Source organism: Siniperca chuatsi, linkage group LG15, assembly GCF_020085105.1.
Source record: "Siniperca chuatsi isolate FFG_IHB_CAS linkage group LG15, ASM2008510v1, whole genome shotgun sequence".
NCBI classification, from domain to species: domain Eukaryota; kingdom Metazoa; phylum Chordata; class Actinopteri; order Centrarchiformes; family Sinipercidae; genus Siniperca; species Siniperca chuatsi.
In genome coordinates this window covers 21,326,245-21,351,736 of record NC_058056.1, presented here as the reverse complement: position 1 = coordinate 21,351,736, position 25,492 = coordinate 21,326,245, and the positions used below count along the sequence as shown (strand labels likewise).

The following is a 25,492-nucleotide window of genomic DNA, read 5'->3' as shown; positions in this document are numbered from 1 at the left end:
CCTGGGGATGATCAAACTCTGATTGAGCAGGTTTGGTTACGCTAAGATACAGCACTCCAGGTTTCAGCAGAAATATTGATCGGGGGGCTGTAACTGTAACGTTTCCAAGAATTAAAAAATGTGACTTGCGGAGGTTATCAACTGATCATTGATCCTGAGGTTACAACTAAGCTGATCGATAAGTGTGTGAGGATATTCCTGCTAAGTATGGGATAAACATTTAAATCATAGATTGTTAGGCTTATTGTATCATAGTACCACATGTGGTCATTTTTATATATTTTTACATAGATAAATAAATGTAGATAACAATCTCACTAGCAATACAAGCAGAGTGGTATTTGATTTCAATAGCAACACACTGTAGCTTCCCCTTCATTCGCTCCACTCAACATCCACACTGCTTCTGCTTTCGCTTGCTTTCTGGACACTTCCGTCTGTCCATGTTTATATTCTCTCAGATTGCAAAAACGAGCTGGAACAGGAACTCCCTTACCTCCATACAATGGTGGGTGCTGACCCATCCCAGCTGACCTGTGGAGGCCTTCTTGTTGCTTTATTCCAAAGGCCTAGATTCTTGTCTTGTTCCTTTACCCCCCATTCCCTTCCCCACACCCCCAGCCACATCTCTGAACAAGCTGCCTGCCTGCTGAGAGCCTGATTTTACTTTATGCTTTTTCACTTAGCCCTCTGCATAGCACTAAGTTAAACAGGGTAATAGCCTACCAAATGTTTCCTTTTTGATATTCACAGCTGCTTATGCTTACCGGTGTGGGTGATTACTCACTACTAGTTTGATTTTGTGTCACACCTTTTTTTTTTAGCACAGAAAGTGAAAAATCCCACAAAATGTGGACAACAAACTGAAATCCAATGAGAATTCATGACATACTGCTAATAAAATCCTCATTGCATTTTAAAGCAGTGATTAACAACAAACTTTGAAGAAGAAACCATAATGTAACAGTATGTTTTACAAGTGGGTTGTATGGTTGAAGGAGTTACTTTTAAAAAATATTAATACAAATGTAACTTTTTTTATGCTATTGAAGTAAAGTAATTACACATTCAGGGCGCTACAAAAGCAAGGTTTTATTGCTATTATTCATATTTCACCAGAGCAAAGAACAAGGACAGATGTTTTGTTTGGAGTCCAGGAGACCACCGCAACAGCTCATAAACATACTTAACATTGTTTTATCACCTTTGTACTTTTTGACTTTTATGAGAATTGCTTATTAACATGACATGTTTCAGAAGTCAGTGAATGACTTTCGTTTGGGGTCTGAGACCCCAGTTGTAAATTATGGTTAAATACAGTGGATTTTTATATGCTGTATATCTGTGAATGGTGTTGACAGTACTTTTTACTACCCCTCCCAAAATCTCAATTAAGTCTATCAGGATTTCTCTTATTGGAGTTTTGTAACAGTTTCTTCATAGTAGGAACAGGGGGTTAGACTTCTCTGGGATCTAACTGATCTCAAACACATCCTTATAAAGAATAACAATTTGTGCTTTTCTTTGCTAAATGAACATATATTTATTCCTGTATAACCCATATAACATATAAAACAAGAAATATTTCCTTATTTGGTGTATATACAATGCTTATGGTCATGTTCATATTTTGTCACCTTCATAAAATGTGCAAGCCTAGTTTGTGGCAAAGGGTTACCACGTCAAAACTTTTCTACATTTTTGGTTTTAATAAGGTCAGAAGAAAATAAAAAAACATATTTGAAGGAAAGGTTTCCATATCTCAAACTAAACCAGGTGAGTATGCGCACTTTCCTTTCTTGCTGCACCCTTTAGTACTTAAACTACATGCAGTTTGAGGGACATGAAAGAGGGCTGTTTCCTGTTTGTGTGGTGTGTGTGTGTGTGTATAGAAGCACCTTCAGATGAAGTACCAGGAAGTGGGTTTCAAAACCTCCAGCAGCGAGTCTGAGGGTGGCGGAGGGAGGGGGTCGCCTGCTCTTTGATATGTGGCAAAAAAAGAACAAAAAAACTTCCATTACTTCATCGCATTTTACAGAAGGTTACTTTCCAATATGGAAACAGAACAGTGACATAGATCAAGTTTGTGATTCATTAATTGCGTCGTGCACAACAGGATAAAGCAGGTGTGTAGTTTTACTCTCAGTTCCCAATCTTCATCCACCTTTAACCTGCACGGTTGAGCAAGAAAATCTCGCGGCATTTACACTTTGTAATTGTGTTATCAGAGGTAGGTTTACCTCTTTGTTTAAGAAAGAGGTGAGCAAATAGTGCTAGATGTGCTAACTGTGCTATTTCCCTTATCTGCACTCACAGCTGAGAGCGGGGTAGCTGCCACCCTGTGTGCATGCATGTGTACACGTGTCTGTGTTGCTGTAGTGTGACAGGTGATGTGGGAGGGATAATTAATCACCAAACAAGGGCTGAGGTCAACACCGAGTAACTGATGAGGTTAGGTTAGGGGCTATTCACAGGCTGCTTTGTCTGTAAAAAACAGACACAATTAACCTCCTTCAGCCACACATACCAAAGCTCACTTAGAAACATCCACCCAAGTAAAAACTGCACCTTTAATGTCAGTGGAGAGATTAGGTGTTCCTCTATAGAGTGAAAAGCATTGACCCATGGTGAGAGCATAAGCCCATGTGAAACAAAAGTGTATGGTGGTCAATCTTTTGGGAAATGCACTTAGTCATTTTCTTGGTGGTTAGATGAGAAGATTGATACCACTCTTATGACTGTATGGTATGAAACTACAGCCAGCAGCTGGATAGCTTAACTTAGCACAAAGACTACAGGGGAAAACAGCTAGCCTGAATCTGTCCAGAGGTAGCAAAATCTGCCTACCAGCACCACAAAAGCTCAATAACACTATATATCTTGTCTGTTTAATCTGTACAAAAACCATAGCATAAAAATGACTATTCAACGTTTTTAGGGAGTAATACATCCGAGTTATTTCTTGATCAGGACCAGTTGTCAGGCAACCAGTGAAGACTTCAGGGAAGAAATTAGATTTTGGAAATAAAGTTCCCACCCAACTAAAAGGATATTGCAATGAATTGAAATCTTTGTTCTCCTAGACCAGACAAACAGATAGATACACGTGTAGTAATATTGACAAATTTGTTTTGCAAAAACCAACATGGTGACTTAAATGTTCAACTGTGACAAACCAACCATGACAATGAAGTCACATTTTTGACATTTACCTTGATTTAGGATTTTCTTTATTACAGCCACATATGATCACTATGTAGATATGAGTTCAGTGTCTTGCTAAAATACACTTCAACAAGACATGTGTCTGTCACAGTGATCACACCTTTGACCTTGCTGTTACAGGACATCTAACATACAAACATCTAAATGCTTCTAATGGGCCCTTCTTGCTTATGTTTAGTGAAAGTACACATCTATCTTCTCTGTCTGCACTCCCTTTTAACTCTGCTCTGTGGTTAATTTGTTCATGGCTTCAGAGGGGGGATTGTGGGGAGTTAGAGTTTTGTTTTCCCAAATATTGGAATTCTTAACTTAATTATGGGGATGTGTTTTATAATTTGTGTTAACAAGGGGCCTTCTCATCCCATCTCTAATCCCTTCCTGACTATTATCAGCCTGTAGCGTATATATTTCACTGGAATGGGAAGTTTACCTTCTGAATACAAAACAATACAGATTACTGACTTTGAGTTACAGAGAAAGTGGAATACCCAAATACTTAAATATCTGAAAAAATTACTTTGCCTTCAAAGCAGAAAATAATTAAATATGCAATCTAAAACTATTATATTGCACTTGTGGTGTACTCATTATAGATATCATCAGTATTGTCCCATTTTCAACTTCACAATTTCCCCTACATACATGTATCTGGGTAATCACATATTTAATAAAATATCTCATCTGATCATGTTGCTTTAGTATGAACTTCAGGCTTTATAGTTTTAGTAATCACATGCTCCAATCTCAGTATATGTAACAATTTTCACTGTTGCTTGCAGCAAATGGCAGACTTTATCTTTGTAGGTCTATGGCCTTATGTGTCACAGTGAGACTGACTGCCGATCACCAAAGACAACAGTCACAACCACTCCCTGATCCTGTGGGTTTAACCCAGGCACTCTGCAGCCCAATTATCTAGGCGACTGAGACTATGACACACTGCTGCTAATGACTATTAGCCCTGCCGGGATCCAGTGTCACATGTGCTTTTCTTCCCCTGGGCTAAGTGGCAACCCTTGACCTGTTAAAGAAAGGAAGAGAAAACACATATGTGTTGAGCAGAGGAGCAGAGAGATGAGGAGGCTTTCGAGGAGAGCACTGGTGATGGCCATCTGACAGGTTGCGGAAACACACCCTTCCACTCCTTAGTGTGACAGAAAAACAAACACTAAACTCTCACCGAGCCCAGTGCTAATGGACAAGCGATGACTTTTTCCTAACGAGACACGCCGGACCAGTGGAAACGGGATGAGGACTGGCCAATGGGAGAGCCCATCCTGAACCTGACACTGTTGTGCTTTGGGTTTCTGGTCCACTGGGCCGAGTGAGTCACTCCCTCAGCTTTTCTGAGTGCTGAACCACTTAACTCTTCCTGTCTCATGATTCCCAACATCGTGGCCCGATGGGAGGAAAGTGGCCTCCATTAGCAGAGCAACACCTGCTAGACAGTCTTTCAAAAGAAAAAAGGCAAATATTAAAGAAAGTACCAAAAATAAACAGAATTTCGTGTAACAGAATTGAGTTTTTTCTCATTTCCTACCCCAGTAATCATCTCGTAACCCTTGTTGGTGCCCTAATTTGGGAACCACTAATTTAAACCACTTTATTTGGAGGTAAAACCAAAAGTGTGCAGACCTGAAATGTTGGTAATAATCCCTTATTGCTCAAGAAAACTGTGTGCGCACAACTAGAGCAAGTGTGGGAGGTCAAAGCTGAACCAATGAGTTGGTCTGTAAACCATGATGGATTTATATGGATAGTTTGGGAAATGATTTTACCTTTTGTCCTCGTTTTCTCTTCCAGATAAGTTTGGCAAACCTGGAGGTAAGTTTAAAACCTGTATGATCGTGTTTCTTTCTCTTCTCTTTATTTTAGTAATGTTACCGTGTTCCCAGATCTCAGCAAATAACTTGGTAAGATGTTATTTTAAACCCTAGATATGGTGGCAGAAAATACAAAAATATGACTAACGTTGTCTATCTTTCATTTGTTTCTAAGCTTTTCACAAACACACCATGACTGAAACAAAAGCTGCATTACAGTTCATGACATATGGAGGAGAGACTATGGAGCTTGCTAACTCCTCACTTATGTCCTATGTGTGTGATGCATGATAGTGAATGCCACTGAACCATGGTAAAGCTAAAAACAGCACGTTTCCTTACACATGATTCTCAGTTTTGTTTTGCAGCATCTGTTTCCTCTGGTGGCAGCAGCGCTAGAAAACAACCTCTTCCTCACTTCTTAACCAGTTGTCAGTTTCTCACTAGTTCACTACTAATTTATATGACCTCACACATACACACATCACACTACTAGAAATAAACACACTCCCACACACCTACCCGTCTACAGATATGCACTGGACCATGATAGAACCGTAAAGTTGACTAACCAGTCGCTCTGAGTCACTCAGGCCTTTTATAACCATGACAGAAGATGACATCAGTGATAGTTTTACAGGAATTCCTTGCTCCATCTTGTACCGAGGACAAGTCTGCGCTATGCACAGATGATCGTCTTGTATCTGGTATCTAAGACTCAATGCAGTCACATGATGTTGATGAAAGAAAAAAAGCAAAATTACAAAATGGTGAAAACGTGATAAAGTACAAGCCACTTCAAGGCCAGAAACGTTAAAAAAAAGGTGACACTGGGTGCTTGAAAGACAGAGAAAGAGAGACGAGAGATAGTGAGACAGAGACCATGGCTGTATCATTTTTTTTGTTTAAGTTGTAAACAAGGCCTAGATATCTGGCCTTGGGAGGTTAGGGAATATTTAAAAGTGAACGCTGTATCTCTGTCTCTCTTTCTGTGTGTGTGTGTCTCTGTGTGTGTATTTCACAATGATCTGCTGGCTGAGGCTCAGAGAGACGAAGATAAGAACTGACTGTGAGAAACCGCAGATCTCACACCCACTCACTAAGAAAGAGCACACAGAAACACACATGCTTACACAAAGAAGGCACACACAGGAACATGCACATACACACACATACGAGACGTACGTTCATGCATGCTCCAGCTCGTGTGTAAGTCTGAACACACAAAGCAGCGTCCGCAGGAAAGGCACATTTAACAGTTGACATTGGGTTCCCTCAGGGACATACGTGGGGCTCCTCATGATTGAGGAATTTAGCTGTAAAAACACAACAGAGATTATTTGGAAGTGTCTGACTGCTGCTCAGATTTCGCAAGGCTACTCTTCCATTTAGATAAGGCCCGGCCTGAAACCTGTCCTGTGCTCACCCTCAAGCCTCACCTGCTAACCTGCTGCGACATGCACTCGCTCAGGTAGGCAGGAAAAAAAGGATTAGAGCGTAACTTTACACAAAAGCCTTTAGTAATGGTGGTGTCAGGATATTACTAAACCAACAATCACAAACTCAACGTGCCCACAGTGTACTGTTTCTATCTGAGACTTTTTGTAAACTTTATCAGAGGGTGATAGACAGACCCAAATTAAGATTATTATTATTAGAACTGCGCTGTGACTTGGGTCCAAAGTTGTTGATTTGAGCGTTGAACTTAGATTTGAGTCTGACTTAAACCTCAAAAATGAGGAATTCAGACTTGCCTGACTTTAAAGCGAAACTGTGGAACTTTTGAATGACTAAATAACACAATCTCCTTCTCACAATTGAAAAGTTGTACAATTTACACTCAGGGTTTTTACTGCTACAGCCTTACTTGACAGAGTGTTACTTGCCTGACTGCTAGCTTATGGCAGCTAATTTTATGTGATTGTTAGCAAACTTTAGATAGATAATGTTGTGGCTGATGTTAGTCAGTTTTCTTACTTAATGATGCTAGTCTTACATTTTAGTATGTTATAGATAAACATTTCAGTGTTGTTTATTACAAAAGTAAAAGCAGAAGAATTTAATTCATTAGCAATAAAACACCATTGCTCAATTCAATACACTCAGGAGTTTTGCTGCTAGAGCCTCACTTGGTCTGGTATGACAGCTAGCTTATGGTGGCTAATGTTAGCTAATGTCAACGTTTGCCAGCTTTAGATAGATATTTCTGTATAACTGACATTACTGAGTCAGTTTGCTGACTTTATTATGACCCTTCTCTACCTGTTCTCCTCATACGCTACGTTTTAGCATGTCAAATATAAACATTTCAATGTTTTAATCACAAAAGTAAAACAAGATCTAAACACATTGTACCTCATCAGAATCAGAAATACTTTATTTCTGATTCTGATTCTGTCTCATCAGGAGACATGAAAGCTAAAGACACTCAAACTACCACTTCAATGTGATTTTTAAGCAAGAGACTCTCTTGGTTAATTTAATTTGCCAAACCCTGTGTAGCAACTCCCGTGGCCCCTGTTCAGCAACTGTTAATGTAGTCTTAATTTTCAACCTTACAAAATCCCAAAACAATTAAAAACAAACAAGACAGCATTAGAGAGGCCTTGCATAGTGACCTTGAATATTTAATTATTAGGCCAATGCACCAAAGCATTTTGTGTTAGCTACAGTATGTAAAAACATTTTTAACACAGCTTTTGAAAATATTCAAATTCTATTTCAACGTTCATTTTATTAGTCAGCATTTACCTGAAAGACTTGGAATTGAATTGTAATGTGCTTATGAACGTACCCTCAAGAGAGTTCATTTGAGATTCGCTTTGACAAGGTTTTAGACTTTGACTTGCCCCAAAAGAATTGAAAACAACTTTGCCTGGGTCAGCATCTACCCAAGAAACCTAAACCACCTACACAATACCTCTATGCGGGGAAACAACACATTTGTTCTAAGAGGGGAACTCATCTGGGTTTTCCACTCTGCGAATCAGGCATCATTGTTATCGGAGACACGGAATAACAGGCAAGAAGGGGAACATGATGTGTGAGAGCAGGTTGAGGCCCAGAGGAAGGCCGCAGCACAATGCGAGGCAAAGGAGATCTCCATAAATCACAGCCCTAACCGATTCCCCACCTGTGTCCGCTGTCTTCCCAGAAACACAGAGTCACACAAACAGCTGCACTACTGGAAAACCATCATGACCACGGTACTCAGACACGAAGTCACACAATCAAGAGTTTTGGATATCAAATGGCAGCAATGTGTAGAACAAACTACCCCTTTAAGGCAGAAATTGTTGTTTTGGCATAGGATTTTGGTATGACGTTCCACAGTGGCACACACACAGCTGTACAGTACAAATTCATGCTTTGCACACACGCAATCAAAAAACACAGCCATTAATTTGATTAGAAGGCTCTCAACATTTTCCAGTTTTCAGTCTTAAAAGGGCATTGTGGTCGCAGCCAAACCAAAAGCCTGAAATAAATTAACGTCATCAATAAACCATCATGATATTAACAATGAGACATTGCCATCCAGATTTACAGTATTTCCCAGTAAAAGGTCGTCAGTGTTTCTGGAGGTGACGCATCAAGTGTGTAAGTCCACCGCATATGTAAACACACACATCCAATTGTGTATATACAAACACATATGAATGTGTATGAGCATGTGTGCTAAAGGGGGAGGGTTGTTTACTTGGGCAGCCTCTCAGAGAGTGTCTCCTGGCCGGCTACCACTTCCTGCCCCTGCGCCTGGAGCAGCAGCCTGTCTAGTCAGCCACCTCAGGCTGACAGGGAGACCACATGCTAAAAGACTTATTGGCCTACTTTAGAAGACCTATGGGAGGGAACGGGACTATATGCCTGCTCTGGGTGGGGCTGGAACTGTTTTGAAGGGAGATTGGGGGGGTCTAGAGAGTGTCTGATTTTTTTTAATAAAGCACTCTACCTCCCTCCCCTCTTTCCCTGCTTTTCCTCTGAGTGCTTACAGCTGCAGGGATGGAGAAGGGGGGCATAGCGGAACAGAGCGAACAGGCTCGGCATAGAGAGGGCCCTTCATGAAGTCACATCTGGACCTTTCCCAGAAAACTCAATGGAGCGGAGAGGCTAATGAAAGTCTTAAGTTATGTAATTGAGCTCTTCCATGTGCACCAGAGGGTAATGTTGGCTTGATCCGCAGCACAGGATGTTAGCAAAATCCTATGGACATTTATGTCCCTCACAAAAGGCCTGACAAAGTCAGCTGGGCTCATGTTGCTACTGTCATGTCTGTAGCAGCTTGCTAACCCAGAATCTGGATATAGTGGAGCTCCAAGCCCATACATGGAGTCGCTGTAGTGAGAGACTTGGCCTGTGAGGCTTGGCATTTACTGCTACTAACAGGCCTACTTAGGTTGATTGGCCCATGTTGTTCTGCTGTAGTTAGGCTTCCACTGTCCAGCAGCAGTGGAAAAACACAAGAGAATTATGAACATTAAGTACAGCGCATGATTAAATGTGGTGTACAATGATTCTTTTTGAACTTCGTTCAAAGTGTAAACGATTGTAATTTTGAGCCCTGCAGTTTATGACAAACATATGTCTGCTGGTGTATTGTTATGCTTAGGAGTGACTTGAGCAGAGAGGTTGTAAAATAAGCTGCCTGGCTGGTTATGGGTGGGAGAAGGAAAGAAAAACCTGCACTGTCGGATAACATGGTGAGAGCTGGAGTGATGAATGCTAGAGAACACACACATTTACAGTATGTGTGTGGATGCAAACAAGCCTGTAGTCATGTGTATGTACGCATGTGTGTGTGTCCATATGTATGTAACAACTGTGGGATGGGTGTAGATTGTAACCACAATCAGATTGAATAAGGTCTCCAGTATCAGCTCTAGCTTTGATTTACTTTCCACGGCCAGGGGGAGAAGAAAGAGAAGAAGCAGAAGCAGAGGAGATGCTCTTGAAATGAACACCTTGGTAAAACCTGCCGTTGTATAAAGTGTCAGCGTTGGGCCTCTCTGTGGCGCGTTGCCAAGCCCAGAGCCACTATCACCTCCACCACCATCACCATCACACCACTGTGCCTTCCATTAATAAAGGAGAAAAATAACAGTGACGGAGGGGAAGATAGGCCAGAGCAACGATACATTACCTGCCAATTAGACGAAGGGCGGAGGCAATGAGGGGAAATGCAGACCATATGGGAGGCTATGTGAGAGGCCACCTGACCCAAGGGGCCCACAACTCTCACATCAACACTTCTCGCCAGACTGGACCTGTTTGAAGTTTTACATAATGCTCTGAATACCACCCTCTTCTCTTTCTCTCTCCCCTCTTGCCCTCTGCTTTCCACTCTGAGACCACAACCACAAAGACAGGCCCCGGCCAAGACAAACACAGCCCAGAATCAAATCAATTTTGAGAAGTTATGGTGCGACTATTGCAGCTTAACACGCCGCTGACAAGCCGCATGAGATGGTTCCTTCATGAGTGTGTGAAGAATAAAGGCTGTTACATCTGTAACTTAAGTGATCAGACACACATCAGACATAACGGCAGGTGCCACTGACAAAGTCTTTCTTCATGCATCCTTTATATAACATGCATTAGTAATCTTGATGATTATTCCTTGAAAGTTGCTCAGTGGAATCAAGCATACCTTGGCACAAATTTCGTATACCGAATCACTACAGGGCCTTTCCTTGTGTTTTCCAATGCTTAATAACAGAATTTTCCAAACACTTCCTTTTGAGCTAGAGTTTAGCATTATTTCAACAAGCAATGAAACGCTTAAAGGAATAGTTTGATATTTTGGGAAATTTGCATTCTTGCTGTGAGTTAGATGAGAAGTTTGATATCCCTTTCATGTCTGTCTGTTAAATGTAAAGCTGCAGCCGGTTAGCTTAGCTTAGCATAAAGACTGGAAACAGGGGGAAACAGCTAGCCTGACTCTGTCCAAAGGTAACAAAATCCGCCTACTATTAACAACCTCAGGTGATGACAAGACTCCCAACTATAAAATAATCCAGGACATAACCCCCCCATAAAACCACAACTTGTCATTTCTACACTTCGGTTTCTGTACGGATTAAACAGACATGATATCACGTGTTCATTAGTGAGCTTAAGAGGTGCTAGTAGGCAATTTTGAACTTTGGACAGTGCCAGGCTAGCTTTTCCCCCTTTTTCCAGTCATTGCTAAGCTAAGCTAACCAGCTGCTGGCTGTAGCTTTATATATAGCGTACAGGTATTTGAATGCTATCAATCTTCTCACCTAACTCTCAGCAGGAAAGCGAATGAGCAAATTTCCTAAAATGTCAAACTATTTCTTAATAAACACACAGTGTGCAATGGCTGTTGTGCTGCCTCAGTTGGCTAGTGTATAAGAGAGGCTCGTGGCCAGGTCTAGTCAGAATCAGAAGGGCCAGCAGCAGCTCTGTGGAAACACTGACTCACCAGCCAGGGGCCTTAACTCAACTCTACCTCCTCACAGCTGGCTGACGGAAAAAAAATTATTTTATTTCTAAAACACCTTTATTGTTACAACACAAAACATATCAGAGTTAAAACAAACTTGCGAGAAAACCATACCGCAGTCCAGAAGAATAAATCTCACACCTTGCACAAACAAGCCCCAGAAACGAACTCACATTAAAAATCAAGCAGCGCTGCACCACGGCTCATAATCCACTATAAAAGAGAAAAGGGGAGAGAGAGAGAGAGAAAGCCGTATCATTAACATGGTTGGACCCCTGGGAGACTGTTGGCCCATCATAAGCCTCTTATTAGACGACTCTCCTCAGAGAACTTGTGGTCTAATCTTATAAAACTTTGAACACCCGCTCCCTGCGTACTCTACCACTGGCTTATTAGTCACAGTTCTGTTTTTGGTGCTCCAGTGTGGTAAATGGACTTGTTATACTTCAGGCTTACTTAAAAAAAATGCCACTTTGACGGAGCCCTATCTGAATTATGGTAGAAAAGCACAGGGCGAAAAGGTGTTGAGGTGTCATTAGAGTAGCACAGGTTTTTTCAAACTGTTCTGTGCTGTTTCTGAAAGTTGAATCTTTCATCAGCCCAACCTGCTCAAACCTTGTACTAAGTCATACACACAGGGCCCGGCCTATATGCCACAGTACTTAAAGTGAAGTCATACCCAAAATAGAGAAACAGTTAACACATCGCAGTTTACAAATTTGTGTGTAAATTCTGTGGTTTCATATTATATGTGTATTTATGTTTCAGGTAAGAGGTCTCCTTCTAAGTGCCGTGGTGGGCCAAAAGTTTGCAGGTTTATATTTAAACCAGGTAATTTTACCAGAGAAGACACATTTATCACTTAAGCATCATCGTGCTTATTGAGCTCATTTTTGCCTAACTTAGGGAAACAGGAAACAGCAGTGACAAAGGAAGTCAGAGAATAACAACAACAGCAATAGCTGTGGTGAAAGAGGCAGCTCAGGAAATATGAGAATTTAACCATTTGATTGCTTAAAAAGTTCCTCTATGGCAGAGCAAAGCATAAAAGATATAGCAAATATCGTCTATAGCAAACAATCAATTTGAAAGTGTTGATGTTAGCATCAAGATGTAAACAAAGGCAAAGAAGTACACTGGCGATCACAGTTCCAGTAATCAATGGTGAGACCTAAATAGAAACTGCAAGGACTTGATACAAAGAATGGCAACCTTAAAGGGTCAGTTCACCCAAATTTACATAGGGATTATTTGTCCCTAGAAAGTAATTCCAATTAAATCTGTTCATATGAGGCAGGCGAGGAGGCAGTATTATCAGAGATGATATCTCAAAACCTGGAACCCTGGCATCACTCAGGGTAAGTGAGAAAATATGTTTTTTGTAATTTTTGTGAACCCAGACCAGGTTCGGCTTTAGACCATACTCCAGCTCAAACTAAAAAACTAATTAATCCCTACCCCCCCGTGTTCACTCTCCAGTCCAGGATTTGGTGTGAATCTGAGTTCCAGCACCTGTGTCCAGGGCTGCAGCAGAGACCTCTTGGTCTCCAGGCCAAGTTCCATGTCCGCTCTGATTATAGCACTAGAACAATGCAAGCCATTGTGGTGCAGTGAGCGTAGAGTCTCTGCAGTTTTCTCCATCATCTCTCTCAAACGCTCTCATTCAGCATACACACCCACACATGCACACAAAAGTGGTGTAATGGACTACAGAGTTGAGTGAACCACATAAAGGTAAAAATGTATGGTGTTTTTTTGAGTGAGCATGAAATATGGTTGACTGGGTCCCTAGTGCTCAGGCAGCCTGCCAAGACTTGAAGCAAGCAGTTGAAATTCATCACAGTAAGACACATATGCAGTCACACACACATTTTCCCTGCAGGAGACCTCAGGCCACAGGGGAAGAGCAATCTGACATGCCACACAACGAGGCTCTCTGCAATTAGACAGTCACTTTATCACACTACAAACTTCTCTCTTTCCATCTCTCTCTCACACACTCACCCAAACAAACACACAAAGGTGTAATCACTCACAAACAGTGCCAAACTCAAAACTGCTATTATCTGTCATTAGGGACACACACACACACACACTCAGAAACACATTTCACAGCTCCACATTCTCCATAAGCAAACACTATTGGCCTCGTGCTGCTAGCCAGCAAGTTCCAGAGAAGTGCAGTAATGCTCAAGTCCCTTGCAAAGAGAGTTATAAATAGTTATAAATAGAGACATGTTATGTTGTGCCTGTCCCTCCAGGGGAAGACTGGGAGGATCAGTCATAACCTCTGCGACCCATGACCTTTAACCCCGCGCCCTTGGGGCTCAGTAGACATACTGAGAGTCAATGATGTCCACAGGGGTACACAGGAGTATTAGCTTTTATATGGTCTGTGCTCATGTCCCCCCTTCACCCCTTCATTTCCTGGAACACATCTTGAGTTCCACTATACTGCATGTGTACCCATTTGAACATGCAAACTGATACATGTAAGTAGATTTTAACACATGTTTAAAGTGTGTATGTATGTAGACAAACACACACACAAGCACCACTGTGACCCTTTCATTTGGTGTAACCTTACGTTTACAGTGTGAGCAACGCCATCAAGTCATTGGAAGACTGTTAAAGACCTGTAGTATCCAGTCCAGTGAATGTGTGGATGGTCAGAAAGCTTCTTGGTCACGAAAATCTTCCTTTACTGCTACTTTTATATACTTTGTTCTATTCTATTGCCTTTCTTTTGTTTTATTATATTCTAATTTAAATAATTAGTATGTATCTGTATGTGTAGAGTGGAGGGGGCTACAACTGCATTTCATTGTGCAATCCTGTATTGTATACTGACAATAAAGCTGACTTTAAAGGTGTAATTACATTGATTAAATTGTTTTAATGAGTTGTCTACAACTTTTATTTCACAGACTATAGGAATAAACATGCATTGAGATTGGTTGCATCAGTCATTGTGGTTGATCAAAAGTTGTTAAGTAATTTTACAGATTTTTGTGTTTATTTTTAATTGGTGCTACCTAATTAGCTTACCTTAATTAGCTGTAAGTATGTATGTAGCTACAGTATCTTACTTATCAAGTGAATAGTTCACCATTTTGAGAAATATGCCTTGTTTTCTTGCTGAGAGTTGGAGAAGAAGACTGATACCACTCTAATAACTGTGTTAGCATATAGACTGGAAGGAGGGGGAAACAGATAGCCTGGCTAACAGCTCCTCTAAAGCTAACAAATTAAAACTTTGTATCTTGTTAAATGTGTACAAAAACCAAAATGTAAAAGTGACCAGCATTTCTGTGCTATGATGCCTAACAACCTCAATTTGACAACAAGACTGCGGGATGTCACTGCACCCGGCTGTTGTTCACCAAGAAAAGTTACAACACGTAACTTACCCTAAAAACCAAAATTGTCTATTTTACATTTCTATTTGCATTGCATTTTGGATTAAACTAAAGATATACAATGTGTTAATTAATGAGCTTTAGAGGTTCTGATAGGGTGATTTATTTTGGTCTTTGGAGAGAGCTAGTCTAGCTGTTTCACCGTTTGCAGTCTTTCCACTAAGTTACAGGCTAATTGCCGCCTGCCCCACACACCCTGCCCTCACAAAATATATATGGACCATAGTGAAAATCAAGGATGCAATACTGGAGCCTCTCATCCACCATCCTCATGTGGTCACAACAGAACAACCCATCAACCAAGAGGCTCACAGTGTGAACACAGGGTCAGAGATCATGCAGTGATTGGCCAATAAAGGAAACATAATGTGCAAGGCAAAGCTTTGCTGATGATTTGTCACCCTTCGTTTCACTGCATCCCATCTCCCTGCTCTGCAGTATGGTTAAAATAGCTAAAAAGGAGTTAAATCCAGACTTTATTATGATTACACTCATTCTACTTCAAGAAGCAATATGTGGAACAGATGGCACAGGCAGGCAGGGTGTGGAGTAGGTAGGGCAGGGCAGGACACCCTAAGCTGGCATGGAATAAATAGAACAAAGTTAACTGACACTGTGTAAGTGAATCGCACCAGTAATTGGATGTTGAGAGAAGATTTAAGATTAGCCACACCATATGTCAAATTTTTGCCTGGAGCAGTTCATGGAAATATGTGCCTGACATTTCTTACTGGAAAAAAATTGAGGCAGGGGTCATGGCCATCTAGTAGTAGGCAAACCTGCCTTACAGTAAATCTTCAGTGACCTCATCATAATATCTGAAATAGTTAATCAAGTTTTTACCTCTGAAATAAATTCATACTGAAATTCATGGTGTTACAGATACAGCATACTAGATATAGTATAGGTCAGTGGTTTCCAACTTGGGGGTCGAGACCTTCCAAAGGGTACGAGATAAATCTGAAGGATCCCTTTATGATTAAAGGTACAAGAAAGAAAAAAATATATATTTGTCAAATGTATGCTTTTATTCTTGCAAAATATTGGATACTTACCTCAGCAGACCTCTAAAAATCCTTTAAATGAAATAATCCAAGCCAAAAAAAATCTCTCTTTGGTTGAACTGCTCATATTTCATGTTGACCCTAAGGCCATAATCGATAATGAGGTTTCATAAGTGGATACTGCCTCATTTAAAGAGGTCACATGCCAAAAACGTTGAGGACCAGCAGCCTGTTGCACCAGCTGAATGTAAGTTTGAGTGTAATGTCAACACTAACTGTTAACTACTGTTAATGAAAAAGTAATCAGATCTTTTACTTAAGTAAAAGCAGAAATACCACAGTGTAGAAATACTGTAAAATTACAGCATTACAAATTTTACATAAGTGAAAGAACAAAAGTAGCCTATTAGAGATTAAATATAATTAAAGGACCAAAATCAAAAGTACTCATCATGCAGATTGACCCATGTCAGAATAATGTATATTATATAATTGGATATTATTATTGAAGCATTTATGTGTAAGCACAACTTTGTCATTATAAATGTAAAGGATGTTGTTTGTCACAGGAAGATTTTTCTCTGGCTATTCTGACATTTTAGTCCTTACCATCTTTCTAAGCGTTGTGCCATGACAACAGTTCATAAGGAATGACTTACACCTGCACATGGTAGGTGTAAATTTCAAGTTATATCTTAACTCTATGTTGTAACTAACTTTCATGGTGCACCCACCTGTTTTTACTAAGTTATGGCATAACTCCCACACTACGTTCAAACTAAACTACGCTTGCACTTTGAATTTCAAATTCTCATTTGAAAACAATTTCTCATCCTAACAGGGATACTTATAAATCAGTCATAACTGAATAAATACAGCTCTCAAAATGTTCACCGCCAGAAAAGGCTGCATTTGTTGTTGCTCATCTGTTTCTTCGCCACTAAACCCCCTGTCTCAAAACAAACCTTCTGAGTAGAATGTAAGCAAAGTGAAGGAAAGTGAAGTCAAAAGAAGATGCCAGAAAAGATAAACGAATGCAATTCAGCTTGACATCAGTTCTTATGTAGTAGTATGTATAAACATGCAGACACAAACAACCCCGAGACAAGATAGATTGACTTGCAGAGAGAGCTAGAACAAGGTGTGAACGCCCCCTTGTAAGATGTAAGAGTGTGTGTCTGTATATATCTCTGTGTGTGTGTGTACTCAGAAGAAAATTATGTCCAAGACTGAAGCAACCAGGATGTGAGTCAAGACTGCGTGTGTGTGTGTGTATGTGTGCATGAGTGTGTTTGTGGTTCGAACTTTGACACTACTGATGCTGCTGTATGCTTTAGCCTGACTCCCTCACACAGTGTTTTCTACATAAACTTCTCAATGTTCTCCGTTCTGAAATAGTATGAAAGGAAGTGTCTGGGGCGTTTAACCTGCCTGTGGAGTGGTCATGTGTAGATGGTAACCCTGGATTTGGAAAACTCTCGCAAGATTTGTACGTGTTGTTTATTCATTGTGTGCATTCCTAAACCTAACCAAGTAGTTCTGTTGCCTAAACCTAAATCTCGCGAGAGTTTCCGCAAATCCAGGATTACCATTGAGACAGGACCGTGTGGGGTGTTCTCCTCGACATCACCTTAGATCAGTGTCTCCTTTCACTCGTCTGATCTGTGTAGCTGCCATCAAAGACACCAGAGCTGTTTGGCTTGAGATGGGCCCAGCCCTGCCTGCAGTGCATATAAACCCTGAGCTATTTCTTCTTGCCCTGTAAAGGTGGTTTGGTTTCAGACAGGCTGCTACAGGCCTGCATCTGGGATCAGGATGGGGAGACATGGAGAGACTCCTTCCTGAGTGTGTGTGTGTGTGTGTGTGTGTGTGTGTGTGTGTGTGTGTGTGTGTGTGTGTGTGTGTGTGTGTGCGTGTGTCATTGTATGTTTGCAGAGAGTGAAACAGATTTGCTGGAAAGGCCAGACGGGTTGCTGCATGCTGCTGGGAGTGTGTGATACTGTAACATAATCTTTATATAACAAAATAGACAAGTATTTTACATGGAACATAGAAATATAATAAAGTAAAAGACAAAAATAATTGGATAATGATACACAAACAGTAAAAGAAAGCCAAGATCATATGCAAAACCACTGTTTTAAGGTAAAAAGAAAATGTATAAACACATCTACAAACCATCTCTAAAAACTACATATAAACTATATTCTTAGAACTGAATAGACAGACTATAAAGTCTTTGTGAAATATGTGGTTCTTAAGGCTTGGTGATGTAGGGCTAGTTTGTAAACTACTGTAGCTAGTGAGCTAACAGCTAACACGCTTGTTCTCAGAATTGTACAACATTTATTTCAATAAAGACTTACTGAAGGGGAAATAAAGCTCTCAAGCTAACTAGCTAGCTAACTGATAAGTTAACAAGCTTGCTAGTTCAGTCACTAACAGTAATAAGTTCACACAGACAATAAGTTCACACACTTAAATTAAAAGATTAAAGAGTATTTGTACCATCAACTCCCATCTCATTACTGTCTGCAAACCATTCCTCTTTTGTGGAGCAGTATACTCTGACAGCGGTTAAATAAAAGTGGATGGTGCAACATGGCTAATAAGCTATGATAGCTTCCTCCATTTTGGACTCTCCGGCTCTCCATTCCCAAGGTCAGCACTGTCGAGACGGCTTGCTATTGGTGAACAATGCAAAGTTGTGGGTCCTAGTTCACCAAAGATGAAATTTGCACTAAAACGTGCAACAATTGGCAGAGGTTTACTTTGCCCACACAAGCACATCCACTACTAGCAAAATTTCTATAAAGTATTTCTGATTTAATTGTTTTATAAGTCGTGTGACCAGGCCTTAAGGATCCTAGGACTAGACCTAAGTCCTCAGCTCATAACGGGTTAAAAGGTCAGAAATATATTAAAGGACAAGGTCCAGGTGTGCTCTAAAAGTAGTCCGTAAACTCTTGAAAATTACAAGATACAAAGGTAGACTGTGTAAATATATTAAAACTGGCAGTTTCCTTGTGGATTATTTTTGGTACTAACTGAAGTCCAGAAAGGTTTTCTTGGCTCAAACAGGAATACAGTAAATCATACCAGTCAAGAGGAGGTGATTTACAAAAAGGTCAAAAGATTCAAAGATGCAGGGGTGTGTTTTCTTGTTGTACTTATCAGTTAAATCATTTGAAGAATTCCTCTCAACTTTCACAAGATGACTCATCGGTGTGACAGAGTACAACTAATTACAATGAAAATCATTTTTAGAGTTGCCCAAACAAACTGTTCTGGAGTTTTCTTGATTGATTCACATGATCTTCCTCAGCAGATGGAGTTTGCCCAGGTGTAGTTACAACATTTCCACTTTTTAAATTGGATCATGAAAATAGTATCTTCATTTTTAACTACAGACATAAATCTGTGCTTAGCTTGACACTTTCTCTTTAGGTGCCTGTATGTCTTCAGATAAACAAAGCTGAAATAATTTGAAGGCATCCTCATCTTAGGAGGAACAACTTGGCCAAGTATACCTGTGGTCAGTGAACCTGACATCAGTACCTGACACATTATTTAGTGATAAACCATAAGTAAAGATTCAGAGTGTGGGGCCAGTAATAACTCAACACAAATTCTTAAAATTTCAGAAGCCACTGATATGAATCTCTCTGAGTAACCTTATAATAATGATATACTGTCAAGACTAAACCTTCCTACCACAGCCTGTACTCATCTGTCAGGAGGTGATTGCGCAAGGCACAAAGAAACCCTGTGACAGGTGTGATAAGAGTTGATGAACGTGATTGCACTTCATGCCTCAGGTCCTCTCAATGTGGCTGCAGTCAAACAGGATCAGACATGCTGAACCTCATGAAAAAGAACATAATAAATGCTTTATTGGCCATTAAACACACAGGCTGGGATATGTAAAAATATACAAAAGAGTTATTTTTTTCTGAGGGGTCAGAAAAAAAAGTAGTTTAGTGCCGAGTTCAAGTGTACACCGGCAGAAATTGATCTATTTACCTTAGGTACTTTACCTTTACTGTATATCACGTTCAACATCATGTGCACAACATTCAGAGATCAAGTTAAAGATATCTACTTTTGTTGCAGATATCTTAAGTTAAGCAGATATAAGTTTGTGACATATGATACAGATATGATAATGACATGTACGATTTAAAACAAAAAAGATCTCTTTAATGGACAGATTTTTAGTGAGATGGCAATAGGTAAAACTAAAATATCTCAACAACTATTGTCATGAAATTTTCTACAGACATTCATGGTCCCCAGAGGATGAATCCTACTAATTTTGGGGATTCCCTGACTTTTCCTCAAGTGCCACCGTGAGGTTGACATATGTGGTTTTGTTTTAAGTGAAAGTCTCAACAACTATTGGATGGATTGCTATGAAATTTGGTACATTTGGACATACAATCATGTCACCCTCAGGATGAATTGTAGTAACTCTGCTGATCGCTGACTTTTCATTTAGTGCCTTCAGCAGGTCAAATACCTGCAAAACTAATGATATTCCCATCAGCCTCAGCTATACTTTGTTTAGAGCGAATTAGCAAATATTAGCATGCGAATATGCTAAACTAAGATGGTGAACATGCAAAACATTACACCTGCTAAACATCAGCATTGTCACTGTGAGCATGTTAGCATGCAGATATTAGCATTCAGCTCAAAGCACTGCTGTGCCTAAGTACAGCCTCACAGAGCCGCTAGCATGGCTGTAGACTCTTAGTCTTGTTTATACTTTATTGTCATAAAATTTACTAACCCAGTAATGGCATAATTAATTATGCCATTACTGGGTTTATAACCCTAAATTCATTATGTCTTAACATTTGAAGTTATATACTTTTATCATCAAAAGAAAATAATTGTACTAGAATAGAACAGGAGATGTAAAGGAAAAGTGTCCTTTTTGCAGTGAAGCTCAGTAAGTGTTTATACTAATGCATTAGGAAAGAAATATGTGTACTTATACATACAGTACATACTTATGCACACATACAAACCTGTGTGAACATGCATACATCCATACATTTATACAAAAGAATAAACGTCCAACATCCACCATCTATATGTACCTGTGAACATTAATTTCTTGCATTGCCTCCATGTTTTCATTATGTAGCACATCTTGTTTCAAAATGGACAATATTGCCTCGATTTCAGAGATTGTGATTGATGAACTTAACGATTGCTTCTTGTGAAAACATGTATGTGTCTTATTTGTATGTTAACCTCATAGGATAAATAGGATAAACAGCATCAGCTTATTTACTCACTAGGCCTGAGTGATTCAGTCCTCTGTGTTACATTTTATAAGCAGTAGCTCCAAGACAGTCGCAGTAAGTGATCTTTGTTTCATGTTTATTCTTGAGTGGGCGTTGCACTTTTCAAGATGTTTCAGTGCAGAAACATGCCTATGAACACTTCCTTAATTTTAACATAATAGAAAAATCAATCAACAGGTGAAGGCTGCCAGGTTTTTAGAGGAGGAGGAGCCTGCAAGGGTTTCTCCAAAGAAAACATGTTCAAAGGAGACTTTATAAGCTTGTCACATATGACCTGATTGCTAAGCAAAACAACAGTTTCCACACCCAAGGGCTCCCATTGTACCAGGTGTGTGTGAGCCACATCTGGTAGGTAGTGTGTGTTGTGTATCTGGTGTCAAAATATTTTCAGTCAGGGTGGAGGGATTTGGAGAGGAGAGAAAGACCAGGACCACCCCCTCCACCCCCCCTCCACACCCCATTCCAGTTTCTTACCGTAAATGTGTGGTTAACCAGAAAAAGCTGTTGGTGGGGGCAGAGCAAATCTTGAGGGAAGTGCACTTTGAGAAATCACATTTTTGGTAATGTTGAGGTCATTATGGATTTGTTTAGGCCGAGCCCAAGACTTGCCCACGGAACGTAATAATTATTATGATTGAGTTTGTGCATTTGTGTTGGGGTAACACACGCATGTTGCCTCTGTTACCCCTGGCTATACACAAGCTCAGCAGCCAAAAGCCAACCTCTGTGTGTGACACAGAAGAGAGAAAAGAAAGAGGGATAGAGACAGAGTGGGAGGGGGAATAGAAGGCCAAAGAGAGGCTGTGAATGAAAGAAACCGACAGCAAGAGAAGACGAGTGAGAGAGGAGAATGACAGAAACAGCACAAGAGCGAGAGAGCAGTGAGGGAGAGGAGGGGAGGAGGAGGAGGGAGGGAGTGACTGAGCATTGCTTTTCAAGAGCAGAGAGAACAAAGGCTCCTTTGTGTGCAGTGCTGAGAGAGTGAAGTGGAGCCAGGGCTTAGGGAGTGTTTAACAGTGTACACCGACTGCATTCCTGCAATGTGATTACAAGACGCTTTTAATTTATACTCAGGAAATGGACTTAACTCTTCCCTCTCCTTGCATTCCCTTACTCTCTACCTGTCTCTGTTTTCCCTCTCACCGTGCTTCTTTTAGTGTTTTAATGAGGTCAGTTGTACCCAGTCAGCTTAAATCTGTACAGTATGTGTGCCTTTCATTTGTTTCTGTGAATTTGTACTGCACAGTTAATTTGTGTGCAGTTTAGCTCACTGACCTGCCTGTGGGCCAATCATTACAAACTCATTCAGTGCAGCCAAACATGGTTGAAACTTATACTTATAACTTTATTTTAAATTCCAGTGGAGATCCCAAAGTTTCCAAAAATATCTATATACTATTTATACTATACTGTATATGGATTTTGGAAAATGTGTAAGAAATAATGCACAAGATATCTAACATATTTCCATTTTATGGAATTGTACAGCTGTAAACATCATAAAGCTTAAATGAAAAGTTGAACAAGTTGATATTCCACACTGATACAGAGTGAAATAAGATGATTTTTCCAGCCATGTGAAGGTGCCTTGTGGAGTTTTCTTGTAAACAAACAAAAGTCATGTTGACATTTAATGTGACTCACCAAAACACATGTGTGTATTCCTGAAGTCTAACAAATGTGTTGAATGCATTTCCTTCCTCATAACACATGCAAAGTCGATTTTTCTCAAAAGTTTGCACAAAAATGTGCAACGGATACGGACACGGAGCAACATTAGCATTAATATGTCTGTTTCTGGTCACCTGATGAATGCAAGTCCAATATTCACTCTCCTTCTAGCTCTGTTTTAGTCTCCACCAACTCCTGAGGGGAATATCTGGCTCTTCAAGCTGCTAAATGCTCCACTATGTTCACTAGCTAGTTGCTAACTTTGTGTGCTGTTTGGTGCTGAGAAAGTAGGGTACAGTGGGTTTATTAGAAGTTTTTTGCTGAAACAGCTGAATACAGGTTAATAACATTGGTGAGACTGAACCAAAACGGTAAAGTTATGGGACATAAAGCCAAAACAAAGAGCTTAAAGATGCAAAAACTTTCCATAGAACTGAAGGAAACTGCAGAATCAGGTGACAATCATATGTGAGTTTGTCTCTACAAGCGACCCCTTTCACCACACACGCAGTCATTTGATCCATTGGGATTAGTGCAGCTTTAAACTTGTATTAACTGATTTTTGGCCAATTGAGGGCAACGGAAACAAGTTGTACACACAACACTGACATCTTATCACATCACATTTCACACATAAAGCTTCTTCAGCTTCTTCTTCAGCTTCTGGACATCCATCAAATGTAAGTGTAATATTCACTCTCCTTTTAGCTCTATTTTTATGGACGCAAATTAGGGTCATTAATATTTTGAGCTTGCGAAATGATGTTCACAAATAATTTCACAGCCTGCAGTTGTATATCACATTTTGTGTGCATGTGAAAAAAAATTGCATGCACATATCTGAATGTGTGAATTTGTAACCACATTATGAAATAGTATTTTATTTAAGATTTAATAGATAAGTCAAGAGGTATACCATCAAATCAGCTGAAAAACAACAACTTCTGCTCCTGCCCCCAAAACACTACAACATTGTTTACTAACTAGAATGCCATTACATATTGTGGACAGCCTCCATTATCTAATTTAGCAAATAACATTTGGGCCTCACAGCCTCCTGACTTGCCAAGTCTGAAAGGACTGCTGCAATGGTGGAACGAAAGGGGGGAAGCAGAGGAGGAGAGATGGGGAGGATCTGCAGGCCAGGGTCAAGGCACGTGGACGTCAACCTCTGGCCTCGCTGCTGAAAAAAACACAGTCTGTGTCTGGAACTGATCATCACAGCTGCTTGTTATCAGGAGGAAACATCTGATCTCAGATCATCGGCTCCCCTCCTCCTCCCTCTCCCTCTCTGTCTCCTTGGGATGAAGACAAAAGTGCAGTCTCAGTGTGTCCTCCTCACATGAGATTGGCCACTAACTGCTTCTTTTACAGCACACTTCCTCTCCTTTTTTTGTTATTCCACCCCTCACCCCACTCCCCCACACTCACCACCCACTGTATTCATACATTCAAATGTAAGATAAAACTCCTGCTCTGCAACCTCACATTTCTCTCTGCTCTAAATCCTCCTCCTTGCTGAGTGATTTACTTTTTTCCTTTCCCTTTCTTTCTCGGCATCTCTGCTCAGACCTCGTACCAGTAATGAGGCTCTGCATTGTCCACCTCACTCTCAATCTTCCATCAAACGCAGTGAAAAAAATATTTCACTGAAGCTAAAGAAAACCAAGGGTGGGCTGAGAAATAGAATGCATGAAACAAGAAAAGTTTTTTGAAAACTCTTTTAAAAGCCGGACAGGCCAGCTCCCACCCACCAGATTAGCTTCTCCTTAGAAAGACGGTATAAAGATTTAATTAGCCAACCGTTTCTGCATGGCCCACTATTCACTCTCCCTTTTTCTTTTATCTGTATTTCAATATGCCCACTCTGCATTTTCCAGACCACCTCAAAACCTGAACTCTGTTGTTTTTTTGTGTGTGTTCTTTTCTTTTCCCTAATCAGAAATGCAGGTCTGTGGTGAAAAGAAGGGCTAAAGGGTGGGATGAGCAAGGAGGGAAAGCGTTTCAAATCGGGAAGGGGCGTGAGGGGTGTTACAGTATATTGTCCATCAAAAACAATACAAGGTTTTATATTCAGCCTGGATTAAGCACCCAATCAACAGGTCTTGAGTGCATGAAGAACCACATGAGGAGCTTATGTGTGTGTAGTGAGGCGACTAAGCAAATTCTTGTGTGTGTGTGTTTAAAAAAGTAGTTGTGTACTCTGGGTGTGTCCCCATGATGCTGATATATTGGAAACTGCATCTGTTTCTCTCAGTCATTGCTATTCCATCCACATTAAGCTACTGTTTTTGATCACCAAAAGCAGACGTTCATTCAAAAACGTTATCCAGAGTGAATACATTTGAAAATGTTAGTCTTGTGATATGGTGTTAATTAAAGGAGAACTCAACTGATTCAGAGACTGATTCACAAAGTGCGTTTACAGGTCTTGGGGAGTGCTACTGCATATGTGAAAAAAGTTGTATAAAGCCTTTTCTGGCTCCAGAGGGAGCTGCATAAAATCTAATAAACCTCCTCAAGTGATGTCATTTGAGTCAGCGTCAACCGAATCTCCAACCAAACTGTC

At 40.3% G+C, this 25,492-nt stretch overlaps 1 long non-coding RNA gene across 2 annotated transcripts in view; it reads right to left on the bottom strand.

The window, feature by feature from the left end:
* The window catches only part of LOC122862371, a 91,390-nt gene that overhangs the window by 62,625 nt on the left and 3,273 nt on the right, over positions 1–25,492 (bottom strand). Inside the window, exon 1 of one of the 2 annotated variants that reach the window (XR_006374688.1) lies at positions 1,899–1,969. The exons of the other annotated variant lie outside the window; for it this stretch is intronic. This is a non-coding gene — a long non-coding RNA (uncharacterized LOC122862371). Of the gene's footprint in view, positions 1–1,898; positions 1,970–25,492 lie in introns of those variants that run through there. 2 annotated transcript variants of the gene reach the window in all.